The sequence below is a fragment of the Rhinolophus sinicus genome, chromosome 9 (genome assembly GCF_057876585.1).
Source record: "Rhinolophus sinicus isolate RSI-liver-muscle chromosome 9, RSI-T2T, whole genome shotgun sequence".
Lineage (NCBI taxonomy): Eukaryota > Metazoa > Chordata > Mammalia > Chiroptera > Rhinolophidae > Rhinolophus > Rhinolophus sinicus.
Genome location: NC_142509.1, coordinates 1,370,724 through 1,386,476, shown reverse-complemented (window position 1 = coordinate 1,386,476; position 15,753 = coordinate 1,370,724). Strand labels below are relative to the sequence as shown.

At 47.5% G+C, this 15,753-nt stretch overlaps 1 protein-coding gene across 21 annotated transcripts in view; it reads right to left on the bottom strand.

The window, feature by feature from the left end:
- Positions 1-15,753, bottom strand: part of GRIK4 (glutamate ionotropic receptor kainate type subunit 4) — a 635,671-nt gene that overhangs the window by 432,857 nt on the left and 187,061 nt on the right. For 15 of the 21 annotated variants that reach the window (XM_088800778.1, XM_074321326.2, XM_088800775.1 and 12 more), the window contains 2 exons: positions 8,110-8,172; positions 4,524-4,629 (listed from right to left, as the gene is read on the bottom strand). The exons of 2 other annotated variants lie outside the window; for them this stretch is intronic. The gene's annotated coding sequence lies outside the window, so the exon portion shown is untranslated. The remainder of the gene's footprint in view (positions 1-4,523; positions 4,630-8,109; positions 8,173-15,753) is intronic. 4 more of the 21 variants (XM_088800776.1, XM_074321313.2, XM_074321315.2 and 1 more) reach the window with 1 other exon arrangement.

The following is a 15,753-nucleotide window of genomic DNA, read 5'->3' as shown; positions in this document are numbered from 1 at the left end:
AGTTGAATTGAGGACTGAGACAATACAGAAAAAGCTGCCAAGCTCAGGGCCTGGCATAAAGGAGGAACTATTCAGATGTCAGTTCCTCTTCAGCCCAGATGGGCAGAAGGAGGTAATCAGCTAGTTTCCACATCTGCTCCCGCTGACTGTTGAAAACTAAACCCTCCCCATCCTTCCTCCATCAATTCCTCTCCTCCTTCCCAGGATAGGTGGGCCTCTGGATGTCAAAGCCAGAACCTTGGCAGGGGCTGCCTCCCCCCAGGGCAGCGTGGGTGTTATCCCCTCACTGAGGCCTTTCCAACACCCTGAGACCAGAGTCTGGAAGCTGTCAACTTTGCCCCATCTCTGGGGTGAGGGTGGGGACAGTGAGTACCTGGATATGCTAATGCTGGGTCACCTGGGTTAGGAAAGCAGTATTAAAATGATTCCTCCTCTCATCCCCTAGACAGACAATCCAATAGAAACATGGGTAAGAGACCAGAACTGAGACTTCAATAAGAACTATATCCAAAGGCCTAGAAACATTTGAAGAGGTACTCAGCTTCATTGGGCATCAGGAAAAGGCAATATTAAACCACAATAAGATACCACTACACACTCACAAGAGTGACTTAAAAAAAAAAAAGATAATATCAAGTGTTGACAAGTATATGGAGCAATGGGGACTCCCATATAGTGTCAATGGGCGTGCAAATGGGTAGAACTGCTTTGGAAAACTGGTCCACTAGAGCTTCACACACTCCCTAATGACCCAGCAACTCCACACCTAGGCATACATGCAATAGAAATGTATGTATATGCTCACCAAAGATGCACTACAATGTTCACAGCAGCACTCTTTGGATTGCCCCAAACTGGAAACTAACTACCCAGATGTGTAGCAGCAGATGGAGACACATAGTGCATGTTCACCCAGTGGAATGTTGTGTGGAAATGAAAGTGAATAATCAACTTCATGCGACTGTAGGGATGGATCTCATACATACGTACTGAGTGAAAGAAACCACAAGAGTATGTAAAGTATGATTCTATCTATACAAAGTACAAAAACAGACAAAAAACTATTCTGTGTTTTCTGTGCTATTAGAAGTCTAGTTGATGGCTACCCTTGAGGGTGGATAGTGACTAGAAGGGGACATATAAGGTCTTCTGGAGGTGCTGGTGATGTCCTTTTTCTTATTTTGGGTGCTGGTTACATAAGCATATTCAGTTAATGAAAATTCATTCAGCTGTATACTTATGAGAATGTTCCTTTTTCTGTATGTGTTTTATACCTCAGTAAGTTTTGTTTAATGACATTCCCCACCTCCTCACACACACTCAATGTTCCCGCCATATCCAGCATCTTGCCACTTCCTGTGCATGCCATGTTCCCTCTGCATAAAGGACACCCCTCTTTCCACCCCTGCCATTTGCCAGAATCAGGTGCCTCTCTATGCACCATCACAGCAGCCTATAGTGGCTCTGATACCAGCACTTTGGTCCCTCTGTGTTTATGTGTCTACACCTGGGATGAGTGTGGGCTTCTTAAGGGCCGGGACTGTTTCCCATTTAATGTTGTATTACCAGAGTCTACTTATACACAATAGGGGCACCATGCATATTTGTTCAATGAATGGAAGGCCTCATGCAGTTGGCTCCTTTAGGGAGACAGAGGACAATAAAGGGTCAAGGATTGGGTCAAAGACAACTCTGCTCTTGGCAAATCAGGCCTAGAATCTATGTCCTTTAATTCATGGGTGTCGGTGCAAGGATAGATGACAGTAAATAAATACAGTCTCAAAGGAAGCTTGACATTCTTATTCATTATGGAAAAGCCAATTGTTCACTGACTGTGTCTCCACTAAAATGCAAGCTCAATGGCTGGGGGTGGGGGTGGGGGAGAAAAGGGGGGAGGAGCAGGGGCAGAAATCTTACTTGTCTGTTTCTTCAGAGCCCAGAACAGTGTGCCTGGCATACATTACAGTCTCAATAAATATTTGTACAGTGGATAAATGAATAAATTGTCAAAGAGGAAAGAACTGTAAAAATCTGGTTAGGTTATATAAAACTAATATCAAATATAATACTTTATGTCCAATGCCTTCCATTTATGCGCTTGATCAGCATGCTGCATAATAATTATTATGCACACTGCTAAACAGGTGTCATATTAGCCTGTGTAGATTTTATTTGATGACAGAATTACACTCAGTTCCTGCAGATCTGACATTTGCCACTCATGGCCCCGAAGCCTTGCTGATTCTGAAGACCAAATGTAAGGACAACGATAACTTAGGTCCGGGGCTGCTCTTGGGCCTCAGCAGCCCCCAGGCACAATGATGAGAACTAATCTCCTCCCAAACCTTCCAGGAATAAAAAGAGTCATCATGTTACATGTCTGCATGCCTCAAGGGTTTGCAAAATTCTGCATATGAGAGTAGAAAGATGAAGCTCTCAGATCCTTTATCAAAAAGCACAAAGAAGTTTGAGGTCTTATTTTCACTTCAATATTTAGATGAGTCTGTCTTAGAACCTAACAGTGAAGCCTTTATTAACTGAAAGTATTTTAATAATTTAGGGATAAAAAAGAAATTATCCTGGAGATATAGCACCAATGACCTCTTCCCACTAACATTACCCCTCTCTGAGAATTTCTCCTCCATGCATGGCTTACTACGATCTGCATGGTGTGGCTTCTAAATAGGCATCTCATGCCCAGAACACTTGCACTTGGCTGTCCCCTGCAATCTCCATCTTGATGTCCCACTGTACTTCAGACATACCCCATCCTAAAAAGAAGGTATCCTCCTCTCCACCATTCCCACCAGCAGCTTCTTAGCACCACAGTCCACAAGTTAGCAAAGCCAGCAAGTTGAAAGTTACCCTAGATTTCTCCTTCCCCATACCCCACATCTTATCAGTCACCAAGTCCTGGTAGCTCCGCCCCCTAAACACCATAACCTTCTCTTCCATTGCCCCAGACCCTCTCCAGTCCAGACAAGTGTCAGCAACAACCCAAACCTCTGTAACAGCAGCCTTCTTGGTCTCCTTCTCTCTAGTCCTTCCCTCTCCAGTCAGTTCACTTCGCAGCAGCCAGGAAACTAAAATGGAAACTTGATAATGACACACTCTGGCCCCAAAGTCTTGGAGGAGCTCTCCATTGCATCAGGGATCAAGGGCAAACTCCTCACTCCCTTCCATGACCTGGCTTCTGCTCTCCTGTCCCTGCCACCCACCCCTTACACTTGACACTCCAGCAGAGCTTGACTTTCCTCGGGATGCCACCTCTGCAATATGTGTGGAATGTAATCTCATCTCCTGATGGCCTGGAAACAGCTTTTTCCAGGCTTACTGCAGTACCTCCCTTTTGAGGCTCTTTGTGATCCTTTCCCAATATGCTGTCACCATTCCTCATAAGGGCACACATCCTACTTATGACGATACTGTCTATCTCCCCACAGAATTGACAACTAGGATGGCAGGCTCTGACAAGCACCTAGCACATTATCAGGCACATGGCAGGTGCTCAATTGATATCGGCTGAATAAATAAATGAACAGATGGTGTCAAAAGGCATTTCCTGACTTTATATCAATATGAAATAAATTTCCAGTCTGGCTTACACATTTTTGTATATTCTCTGTGGTTAAAACGAACAACCTTAGCAGACATAATGCTGTAGATCTGGGCAAAGGATGATCATAGAAATATATATTGAGAAGGGGACGAAAGCCAATATTTACTGCTTTTTTTTTTCTCTGTGCTTGGGGCTTGGGCTTAAAGTCACAGTTAAGATGCGAGTTAGAGTCCTGCACTGCCATTTACTAGCTGTACACCATGGGCAAGTTACTTAACTTCGCTAAACCTTGATTTCTTCTTTCATAATATGTGGATGATAAAAGTACCATCAAAGAATTGTTATGAGGAGTCATAAGATGTTTGTCCTGTGTTGCTTGCAGTAAGCACTTGATAAATGTTAACTATTTCTGACCATTATATTAACCCTGTGAGATACTGTTACATACCACATTTCACAAATGTGAAAGCTAAGGCTCAGAGAGGTTCTGTAATTTGTCCCTTTGCTGCAAGTAACATGGTCATGTTCCTTAGAATCCCAGTAATGCTGGGGCTCAAATTCAAGAGTCTCATCATATGCAATCACAATTCTCATGCTCCTTCTATGACTAGAGTTGCATATGGAAGCCCTGGCCAATTTTAAGTCCAAAGTGAGTATACAAATATGGCTTCCAATTTCCAAGGGTCTCTGACAGTCCCAATCTAAGCAGAGCTGGGCCTCAATTCTACACTTCAGATATTTCAGAAGACAGAAGTCCAAAAATAGGACTTTCCCATGCAACTGAGGACACTGTTTTGACACCATAGGGTAGTCACACCCACCATAATGAGTGCACAGTTAGGGCCCGATATGGATAGAAGCCAGGTCGGATCTGGCTGTGGACCTTATTAAGGTATTACTTTCAAACAGCTCCTCCCCTTGGAGCCTGTTCCCTCATTAGTAACATGGGAATATGAATGCCTACCTCACAGGGTGATGTGCACCAGGAAAGCAGGAAACATGTTGGAATTTTCCACCTGTGTCCCCAGTATCTAGCACAGGCTGGCACATAGTAGGCACTCAAAAAATATCTGTTGAAATAATGAAAGAATCAGATCAGATAATGCACATGAAAAAGGTTCTGTCCACATGAAGTATTTACTCATGACTTACATGCAGAATCCTTACCCATAAGGAATTTACCTAGCAAATCCCCTCACCTAGGAGTACTACTCCTTTGAACTCCCAGCCCATACTGTATGTGTGGTGGGCAGCATCTGACCGCACACTGTCCCATGAAAGCTTGAAACATGCACTGTGGAACACTGTGGAATACTGGACTGCTTTACCATTTACCTACCTAGGATGTTTCCTCACTCAAACCTCAAAAATCAGACATCCCCACTTCTTACAGAAGGGTTCTTACAGAACCTAATATCTATTTTTCAGGAAGATTGGGTCATCTTCCTCAAGCTAGAAGATCCTCTAATGTCTCTAAGTGTCTCTGACCCCTGTCCATGCTTGTACTTTGAATACAAGCTCCACGAGGGCAGGGCCTCTCCCTCTTCATCACTGCTATACCTCCAGTATTTGCTATAGAACCCAGGGCAGTGCAGCTACTAATAAACAGTGTTGAATGCATGAATGAATGAATGGTTATTCAACTGAGTCCTTATTTATGCCGTCTCTCTATAACCACACAGTAAGCTCCTGGGGGGCAGGGGAACACCTATCTCGGGCATATATCTTCCCAGCACACTTGTTATGGTGCCTATAATAACTACACAGAGACTCAATATTTGCTGATTCTGACCAGCACTGGTTGACAAGCCCAGATAGACACCACCTGCCAACAGCTCATGGTGTTAAGGTGATGAGCACGTTGTCTGGACTCCCCAGTCCAGTCGTGTTGTAAATGGCTTCTCCTCTCCTGACTTGTCAACAGTCCCTCCACTGGTCTCTCTCTCATCCTCATAGGGCTCTTATATCATTAATCATGATTTTTCAGAGTGGGTCAGAGAGGAGGCTGACAGCCACCAAATGGCGTTTAGTGGTGGGGAGGACAGAGGAAATCAGAGGGGTAGCCAAATTCATTATAGGTTTTCTCTCAGTTGTGGGCAACAAGACCTTGATTACTGCTCATGATGCTCCAGGCTCCTCAAGACAAATGGATGTGGGGATGTGTTCTATGCTGTTCTGACTCCCAGCTGGGAGAAACTCCTAGCTGAAGCCAGCAGCTTGGATGGAACATGCAGGATGGCAAGATGGCCAGGGCAGGGGACTTGGGGCCGCCCCAGTCTCTGTGGCCTCCATGAAGGACAATCAACCTTTGTGACCAGATCCAGTTGGGCAGCATGTGTAAATGTCCTGTCTCCCTGGAAACAAGCCGTGCAATGCCGGGATGTAGCCCTGTCCTGAGAGGCAGGGACCTGGATATTCACTCACTCTGGGAGTCACCTCTGAGCTTCAGTTCCATTTTGTAAAATGAAGGCATTACACTAGATGATCTCTAAGGTTCTTTTCAGCTCTGATTTTCTGAAGTTCTAGGAAGTGTACTGTATGATGAAAGATTGTCACGTGGGGTCTCTGGTTCCACTCCCTGCATAAGAACGCAGGATATGGTGAGGCCCAAAAGGAACACCAATGGAGCAATAGATAGGGGAGTCACACCACTATATTCTCGCTGGCGGGTGGGTTGGAGACACAGGAAGCAGTAGCCATACGATCCGCAATCCGTCGTCTGCTTCTCTGCCAACCAACAAACCCCCACTTGCTAGCTGCAACCCACACTTGCTAATTCAGCCACAGCGGTTATATCAGTGGCCAATGGCTAACTGGTTACAGCTGATGGCCCACTAGTTACAGCTGACGGCCATCTGCTACGTGAGCCAGCACCTTTCCAGGTGAGGCTGAGAGCCTGGAAACTGCTCTCTGGGACTCTGTCCCCACAAAGATATTTACTGAATATTTACTTACTATGCACAAAGTACTATTTCATACTCATTGCTCCTCAGATGAACCCTGTGAGGCAGAGACTTTCATTCTTCCTGCCTGCACATGTGCAACCCAAAGGTGGAAAGGCTGAGTGAGACTTGCCAAGGTCACTCAGCTGGTCAATGAAAAACCGGGGCATGGGCTCCAGTACCCATTCCACCCACTACTCCCTACATGGCACTCTCTCTATATATTCCAGAATCTGGCACATAGTTGGCACTTGAGGGAATGTTGGAATGGGAATGGGATTATAATGATTGTCACAATGTTGCGAAAAAAATAGACCTAGGGCCCAGCTGCACATTTTACCAAATCAGAAGGCAAACAACAGAAGAATTGAGTCTGGGGGTGTCCTTTGGCAAAATGATCAGTCCAGGTGTCAACCTTTGGGATTTTTCCACCAGAAGATACTCCCAGGAGTTTGTGATAAGTTACACTATCACAGTTCAGTGGGGGCACTTTGCATAGGCCTGGGAGATGGACCAGGTGTGACTCATCCGGATGAACTGAAGAGCAGTTGGGGGTGGAGGGAGGCTGGGGGGGGGGGGGAGCAGGGACCCAGCCTGACCTGACTTTAGGGGAGGATATTCAGGGAGCACAAGCACTCAGGACATGTGACTAGTGATAGCTGTTCCCAATCTTGGACACTAATGAGCAGGATATAAGGAATGCCTCGTCTTTCCCCCACCCTCTAAATCACCTCTCACGTAGATTTCAGATTGAAGGCTCAATCCACCTCTAAACAATGGCCCCTCACCAGAGGCCAGAGCAAACGTCCCTTGTTTCCAATCCCAGCTGCCACTATATGTCCTTAACCTGGTTACTTAACCTCTGAGAGTTTCATTTCCACATCTGTAAACCACGGGTGAAAATACATGCCTGGAAAAGCTGTTGCAAGAGATTCTAGGTGTAATGAACTCAGTAAAAGTGAGCACCTTGCTTTCCTCTCTCCAGCCCCATTCAAGGCTCCCTCAGAGCTTGTACACAGGCACCCCAGACTGTATCTGCGGGGCAGAGTCCCAGAGAGCAGGTTCCAGGCCCTCGGCCTCATGGGGAAAGGTGCTGGCTTGGGTAGTAGATGGCTATCAGCTGTAATCAGATGGCCATCCACTGTGGCTGGGTGGCCATCAGCTGTTACCGGTTAGCCATTAGCCACTAATATAACTGCTGTGGCTACGCTAGTGTTGTGCAAGGTGTCAGGTGGGGTCTCTGCTCCCGCTCCCCACATAAGAATGCAGGATATGGCTAGGCCAAAAAGGAACACCCATGGAGCCATAGATAGGAGAGTCATACCACTATATTCTCATTTGAGGCACTAGAGTCTCACTGTAGGCTGGATCCACACGACCTGCAACCTGCTGTCCGCTTCTCTGCCTGCCAACCAACTGACTGACCAACCAAAGCAGTCGTGGCAGTTATATCAGTGGCTAATTGGCTAACTGGTTACAGCTGACGGCCAACTAGCCACAGCTGACGGCCATCTACTACCCGAGCCAGCACCTTTCCACATGAGGCTGAGAGCCTGGAAACTGCTCTCTGGGACTCTGACCCCACACTCCACCCCTACAGGGTCTCACCTCACAATTTACATGACAAGCATCTTCCACGATGGTCCTTGTGTCATATTAGCCTATAGGCACCTACGGACAGAAAGAAACAGTAGTCATAGGAACCAACAATGGCAAATCCCTTTCATCTGGGAGGATACATGCTAGCTTTTTGTCCTGGTAAAGGAGGGTCACTGCCACTGGCGCCTTTCCCGGTTTGTGGTACCAGACCTTTATGGCAGTGCTTGCATAGTTTCAACATGTAACAGAACAGGGGACCCAATAATAGGTCATAGTGAGAGAACATAGGTTCCCTGCAAAATCATCCCGGTATCGGGACCTCCGTATACTACAGTCACTTGTGGTGGCCACTCAGCCACCACCCCTGTCGTTACTTGCAAATCATGAGTAAAACCAGCCCCCCATGGGGCTATCAGGCCCAACCTCCGACAGTGGGGTATTTTGACCTGCCAGGGCCAAGTCCATTGCTGCCGTTCCCCTGCTTTCAAGCATGTGGGTGCTGGCAGCAAAATGTTTCCATTTCTGCCATAGCCTGGCTTTAACAGAGTCTCACTTGTGGTAACTTGTAATTGAATGGGAGCAGCCGTTGAATGTAACAGAGCTTCTACTGGCCCGGGCCCTCCCTTCCATGGTCTCTCATTAAGGACTCTCAGGACGTCCCATAGACGCGAGGCCCAGTCACGCATCGTGGGAGGGTGTTTTGACACCCTGAGGCCTTGTTTCAAAAGGCCGTTGTAGCATTCAATCATGCCAGCTGCTTGTGGGTTATACGGGGTATGACACAACCATTCTGGCAGCCCAGCGCTGCACTTCTTGCCCCGTAAAATGGGTACCCCTGTCATTTTCAATGACGTGGGGGCGCCCATAGAGGGTGCACAGCCGTGTAAGAGCGACTACTGTATGCTGCTGATCCGCAGCCTGACACGGCCAAGCAAACATCAACCCCGTAGCAGTGTCCACTGCTGTGAATGCGTATATCGCATTGCGGGCCTTAGGCAGAGGTCCAATGCAATCCATTTGCCAGAGAGTGAGGGGCACCCTCCCTTGTGTAATCTGCTGTGTCTCCCAGGGGAGCCTCCTTTTGGGGGCTGTCCTGAGCACAGATGGCACAGTCATAGCAGGCATCTGCTGTCTCCTGCCATTTCAAAGGCAGACCCCAGCATCTGCTCACTTGCCACATGGTTCGGCTTCCAGCGTGCTGCAATTTCCTATGCAGCCAATGGGCCACATCAGGGGCAGGAGCCCATTCTAACCATCGGACCTGTGCTAGGGCATCTGCTTCATCATTACCTGGGGACATTAAGGAGGAATGACCTGTGACATGTATTAGGGTCACCTCCTTTCTCTGCCCTAGGTCCCAGAGGTCTTGCCACATGGCTTGACCCCACAGTAGATGGTGTCCTACCAACCAGTTTTGGTGTTTCCACATAGGGAGCCACAACATTAGGCCCCGGAACACTGCCTAGCTGTCAGTGCAAATAACTAGGGGCCCGGGCTCATGGCTCATTATCATCCACACAGCCCGTAGCTCAGCCCACTGGCTACTCTGGCCCGTCCCAGTAAAAGCAAACTGCTCTTGACACTCAGGTACAATGTCAATGGAGAAAAAAGCATTGGCCAAGTCCACTACATAATGATATATTCCCAGGTGGACAGTCAGATGAGCCATCAAATCATGTATTGAAGGTACTGCCATGTGCAAAGGTGGCGTCACCTTATTTAACTCCCTATAGTCCACAGTGATTCGCCAGGTCCCATCTGGCTTCTTGACAGGCCATACTGGGGAGTTAAAGGGACTGTGCGTTGACCTCACAGTATGTGCCTTCTCCAATTCCAATATTGTATGACCAATTTCCTCCTGCCCTCCTGGCAGGCAGTACTGTCGCACTGTAACCACGCGCCAGGGCTGTGGCAACACTTGAGGAGGGTGGTGAGCATACCCGCGTGTGACCGCTTTCACCACCCAGATCCGGAGACAGAACTCTCCTACCGACGTCTGTAAGCTGAGGCCATGTAGCACGTTCACCCCAGACTATCCTCCAGAACCGGGTAGACATAAACCTTGTAGGTACGAGGGGGAAGCCTTCCTATACCCAGTGGTAAGGAAATAGCTTTTACAGTCATAGTTTTTCCCCCGTCGCCATCAATGCAGATTGCTGGTCCGGGGAACAGTTCTGGGTTCCCATAAATAAGACTACAGTCTGTGCCAGTGTCAACTAGGGCTAAAACCCTCTGCACATTTGAAGGGGACCAATGTATGGACAGTTCCACGTGGGGCCTCTGGTCCCCGCTCGTCCCCTCTGATCGGGTACCTTGGCCCCACCCCTAATCAAGCTGAAAGGAGTCCGCCTCAAGCGGCCGCATGAAGTCCTGAAGGGACACGGGTCGCGCTTTCCCAGACTTCTCCTTTAGGCTTCTCCAGAATTGCTGTTCCAGACGCAACTGTTTCCAAAGTTCCAATAAGAGTCATTGGGTTGTCGGTATATGTTTTCCCGATCGACCCCTGCTGCCACGAGATCACGCCACATCTGTGAGCGTGTTACTCTCTGAGGCCCGCGACCTCGCCGCTTTACTTTTGATTTGGGCTTCCAGGTCTCCATTGCTCGGACATCCTGTCTTAATTTCCTTTGCCTCCAGCTTTCAAAATCTCCTAGGGTAGCCATGGCAATTGTAACTGGATTCGTTGTAACATGGATCCGTTGCCCCACATAGGGCGTAAGAATGGCAACCAAGGATCCAAAAGCACTCACAGGTGCAGTATCCAAAACCAGATCTCTCATGCTGGCTGTAAAAAGCTCGTCATCCGGCCCCCACATATTAGGGTTGAAAATAGCATGTCTCATACCCATTTCACGGATGATTTGAGTAAGTTCCGTATATGACTGCCATTTACTCACAGTGTCTGGCATCTCACCAGCCTGTCCCTATACTGTGCATACAGCAGCAGTGAGCCACTCCACTAGAGTGTGGTTGCCGTGGTTTTGGGCCAACCTATGGCAGCTCTGTAACCTTTGTCGCAAGGATGGATGCACTGTCACGAAGGCCAGCTTTTCCATCTCACCTGGGGAGCAAAGAATGTTGTCTGCTCCCTCATCCCATAAACGCAATAACCAAGCCAAGACTAGCTCTCCAGGACACTGTCTGTACTGCCTCCCCAGCTCCTGCAACTCAGTGGGAATCTAAGGGGTGTAGGTTGTGAACTCAGTCACAGATGGGTTGCCTGCAGGAACGCCCCCAGGGCCCAAAGGTTGGTCACGTTTTACCCTTTGCTTCAAGATTGGCCGGGCTTGAGGGTTGAGAGCTACATTGTCTCCACTCGCTTCCTCTGCCTCTGCCTCAGAATCTCCACTGTGGGTCCCCTCTTCTAACAGGCTGATCCGAGTTTCCAGCTCCTCCAACGGGGACACATCGTCCGGCACCTGGGCTATTTCATTAGGTGCATTTTCCATGTTGAGACTCAAGGTGGTGAGGAACATCCAGCCCACATGGCTGGCGGTAGCCTTCGCCTCCTCTGGCAACCGCTCATCCAGAGCCTGCAAAGCCCACTCCACGCTGGCCGGAGAGCCATCCATGTCCTCCCATCCCTCCTTGGGGGTCCAATTTCTGAGAACAGTGGCCACCGGGCACCACACACTGTGTGGGGGCCACCTGTCCTCCTGCCCAGAGTCAGACACCATTTCCTACCTGGCCGGAATCTTGCTCGCCACGCCAGTTGTCCGATTGGGTGGAGGCCTCGGTGTAAAATGTCCACAACCCTCAGAGCCTACAGCAGCAGCCTACCAAAAAGCTGGTGATGCCTGCTATGGCCAACAGGGCGGCATGCCATCCAGAGGCTCCAGAGGACCACCAATTCACCGAGGGGTAACGTCTCTCCCGGGCAGACTGCGCTCCCCGTCTCTGGCACTGCTCCTAATTGGCTTCCCAAGACTGAGTTTTCACATGCACAAACTGCTCTACCATCCCTTGCAGAGCTTTGGCCGGCGCCATACCCTGCTCACTGCACCATTTGTCGTGCGGGAGGCCCTGCTCGATGCGCCATTTGTTGTGTGAGGCAGCCTGTGGGTCTCAGCTCCCACTCCCCACATAAGAACGCAGGATATGGCTAGGCCAAAAAGGAACACCCACGGAGCCATAGATAGGAGAGTCATACCACTATAGTCTCACTGGAGGCATTAGTGTCTCACTGGAGGCTGGATCCACACGACCTGCAACCTGCTATCCGCTTCTCTGCCTGCCAACCAACCGACTGACCAACCAACGCAGCCGCAGCATTTATAGCAGTGGCTAATTAGCTAACTGGTTACAGCTGACGGCCAACTAGCCACAGCTGATGGCCATCTACTACCCAAGCCAGCACCTTTCCACGTGAGGCTGAGAGCCTAGAAACTGCTCTCTGGGGCTCTGTCCCCACAGCATTTTTTACCTCTGGCTTTGACCTCGCTGGAGCTGGAGGTTCTCTGGGTACCATCATCTGTAAGTCTTTAGTAACGCATCTCTGGCTTCAAATGGTTAAATTCTGAATTCAACTCCCCTCCCCCATCACATAGCTCCCTCCCTAATTCTCTTTTCCAGGTTGCTTAGCTCAGCTTTTTTCAAATCTCTTTATGGAAGGTTGCAATATACACAAGGGTGAGCAAGAAGCTATCCCTAAGTACATGCATTCCTCAGGGAAGCCCAGGACTAGCTCCTTCAGCCCTGTAAGGGGTGGGAGAGGAGGGCAGGTGTAAACTAGAATAGGAAAGCTAGATATTGTAAAATAAAGGTCCATATCAAAATAAATGGTGTCTCCTTCAAAATACAAAGCAATGGACTTATTCTACTTGTATCATCTAAGTTCAGCACAAGCTCTGGGAATTGCCTAAAAGTACACGAATGGTCCATTTTACCTCTTTCCTGTCATCCAGCCCCATTAGCACTGATGACCATCAGCTTCGAGAAGGCCTGGCACCAGGCTCTGTGAGGAACTGGGAACAGAAACTCCAGCTGGCCACTTGCCCCCTGGAGAGGTGGTTTTAGAACTTCACAAAGGGAGGGGTATGAGGAAAACTTGCTGTCCATTCTGAAGTGTAGTCTACTGTTTGCATTTTAAACTAAGAGGTTGGACTGCTTTTTCAATTAAAAAATCTAGTTAATAATTTGGAAAACAATAAAGAATCCCACTTTCTCAATGACAGGACTCCAAGACTTGGGCAAGTAACTTAACCCACTGAGCCTGGGTCCCCTCCTCTGCATAGTGAGGGTAATAATACCTCAGATTCAAGTGCTCCATGACTGCTGGGCCTTCCCAGGTCCCTTGTAGCCTCTCTGGATCACTGGTCACTGGCCCAGGTGCTCTGGCTGCCAGGAGAGCATGAGCTGAGCTACTCTCAGAGCTGACCCTGGAGTGTGATCTGATATCACATCCCTCTTCCAGTCACAGTCTAACCCCAATACTCACCTCCTGAATCAATTTACAATGTTTACCTTTCATGGTCATTTTGACTTTGGGGAAAGAGCCAGAAGTTGCATTGTGTCAGATCCGGTGAATAAGGTGGATGATGACACACCGTACTAGAAGTGATGTGTGACATGGAGCCTTTCTGTTTTGATCACAAAATACGGTGAATGCTGCTGCTGAATGTCATCCAATGGAAAGGCAGGGATCTTTAGTATGGGAAGCGGCACGTGGAACCTTAGTAACAGTGTGTGACAAGTTTCAACTTGTTCATTACAGTCAGGTATGAGCTACGGTTGAGAGAAGGTGTGTTTTAAAGTGTGCAATAAATCATCCTCCATCATGACAACGCTCCATGTCACACATCACTTCTGATACGGCAATTTCTGTCAAATAAAAACATTATGGTGTGTCCTCAGCTATCTTATTCACTGGATCTGGCACCATGCGACTTCTGACTCTTCCCCAAAATCAAAATGATTCAGGATGGGGTGGCAGCCATGATAGTGCAACTGAAGACACTCACAAAAGAGGACTTCCAGAACCGCTTTCGAAAGTGGCAAGAACGATGGGATAATTGTGTTCAAAGCGATGGAGGGTATTTTGAGGAGGATTAATGGCAATGTGTCTTTTGCTATAATGATTTTTTTTCATTTAAACATTCACTGTATTTTTTTATCATATCTTGTAAGTCAGATGGCATAGAGAACACAGAGGTCACTTAATGGGTGCTTAGTCATGTGTGAAATGACTATGAATGTGGGGGGGAAGCTGACACTAAAGGGAATGAACCCCGTACTGGTTGAACATTAGGGTCCTAGACTTTCCTACAAACTGGCAAAGAAAGTTCCTGAGTAGCCAAGCATTGGGTTGAAGGGTATACTCTGTGGATCTTTTTTCTTTCTTTCTTTTTTTTTTTTAATTTTATTTTATTAAATTTATTGGGGTGATAATTGTTAGTAAGGAGAGCAGAGCTTGGGCAGCTCCAGAGCCAGCCTCAGTGGTACACGGGCCATTGAACATGGCCAAGTTCTGACTAAGCCCAGCCTATACACTGGACTGCAATGGGAGTGACTCTAGAAGTCTGGGCTTGGAGAAGGCCTATGTTCAAACCTGGCTTTGCCACTTGTTGCCTACGTGACCATGGTCAAGGCCTAAGATCTCTCTGTTCCTTAATTTCCCATAAAATAGGAGACATGCTACTGGCCCTGTCTACTTCACAAGGTTGTTCAAAGATTAAAGAGGACATTACATGTGAAAAAATGTGTTAATGATCAGAAAGTAAGCTTTTTTTCTTTTCCTAAGTCGGATCTAGGGTTGATTATTTCTTATCTCTTCCACCCCAACCCCCAACATTTCACTCCATGTCTTTTGTTCTAGAATCTGTGTCTGATTCCCCATCTCTCAGATTTACTGAAAGAATGAATGATTTCTCTTTGTTTTCTATAAAACAGGACAATATTTTCCACTTAGTTGGAGCTCAATAAATGTATAATTGATTAATAAAAATGAACCTATAGAGGATGTTTTGATCCTACTCATCATCCCCCCACTCATCTTAATACCAATGCTAGTAAAAAAAAAACACAATAATTAGGGTGGCAAGTTGGAGATCTCCCTCTGCCTTCTATCCTCAATCACAAAACTTCACATAATTCATCCCAGAGAGAGGCAGTGTCAAGTAGTAGTTTGCAGCACAAGCTTTGCATCTGCATTAAAGAGAGGCAGAGTCTGGGCTCTGCTGCTTATTAGCTATGCCTTAGGCAAATGATCTCCAAGCCTCAGTTTCTCCACCCAAAAGAATCGCGAATATGTTAAATATTCCTAAGGTTGCTTTCAAAGATTATCTACAGTCATAGCAGTATGCCTGCAAATCATAACTGCTCAATGGTTGAACTCTGATACTGTTGAGAGCTGTTATTGTGATTATTCCTGTTACTGTCCAGAGCCAAATCACCATGATCTTAGGGGGAAATAGTGCTTGGATACAGATTTCCCATTAGTGTGAAGGATGGTGAGTGCTCTGTGACTTCCAATGGATTAAGCCTCTCCTTGGAGAAAGTAGATGAGGATGAGCTTTGAAATGCCTAGATCACAAAAGCCAACCTAATATCCTACTATCAAGAGGTATCTGGGACTGGAAACACTGAGTGGATCAGTGGCCTTTATGGTCGTGCTGACCCAGCGTGAATGGCGCAAGTGAATTATAAACAAGGCCC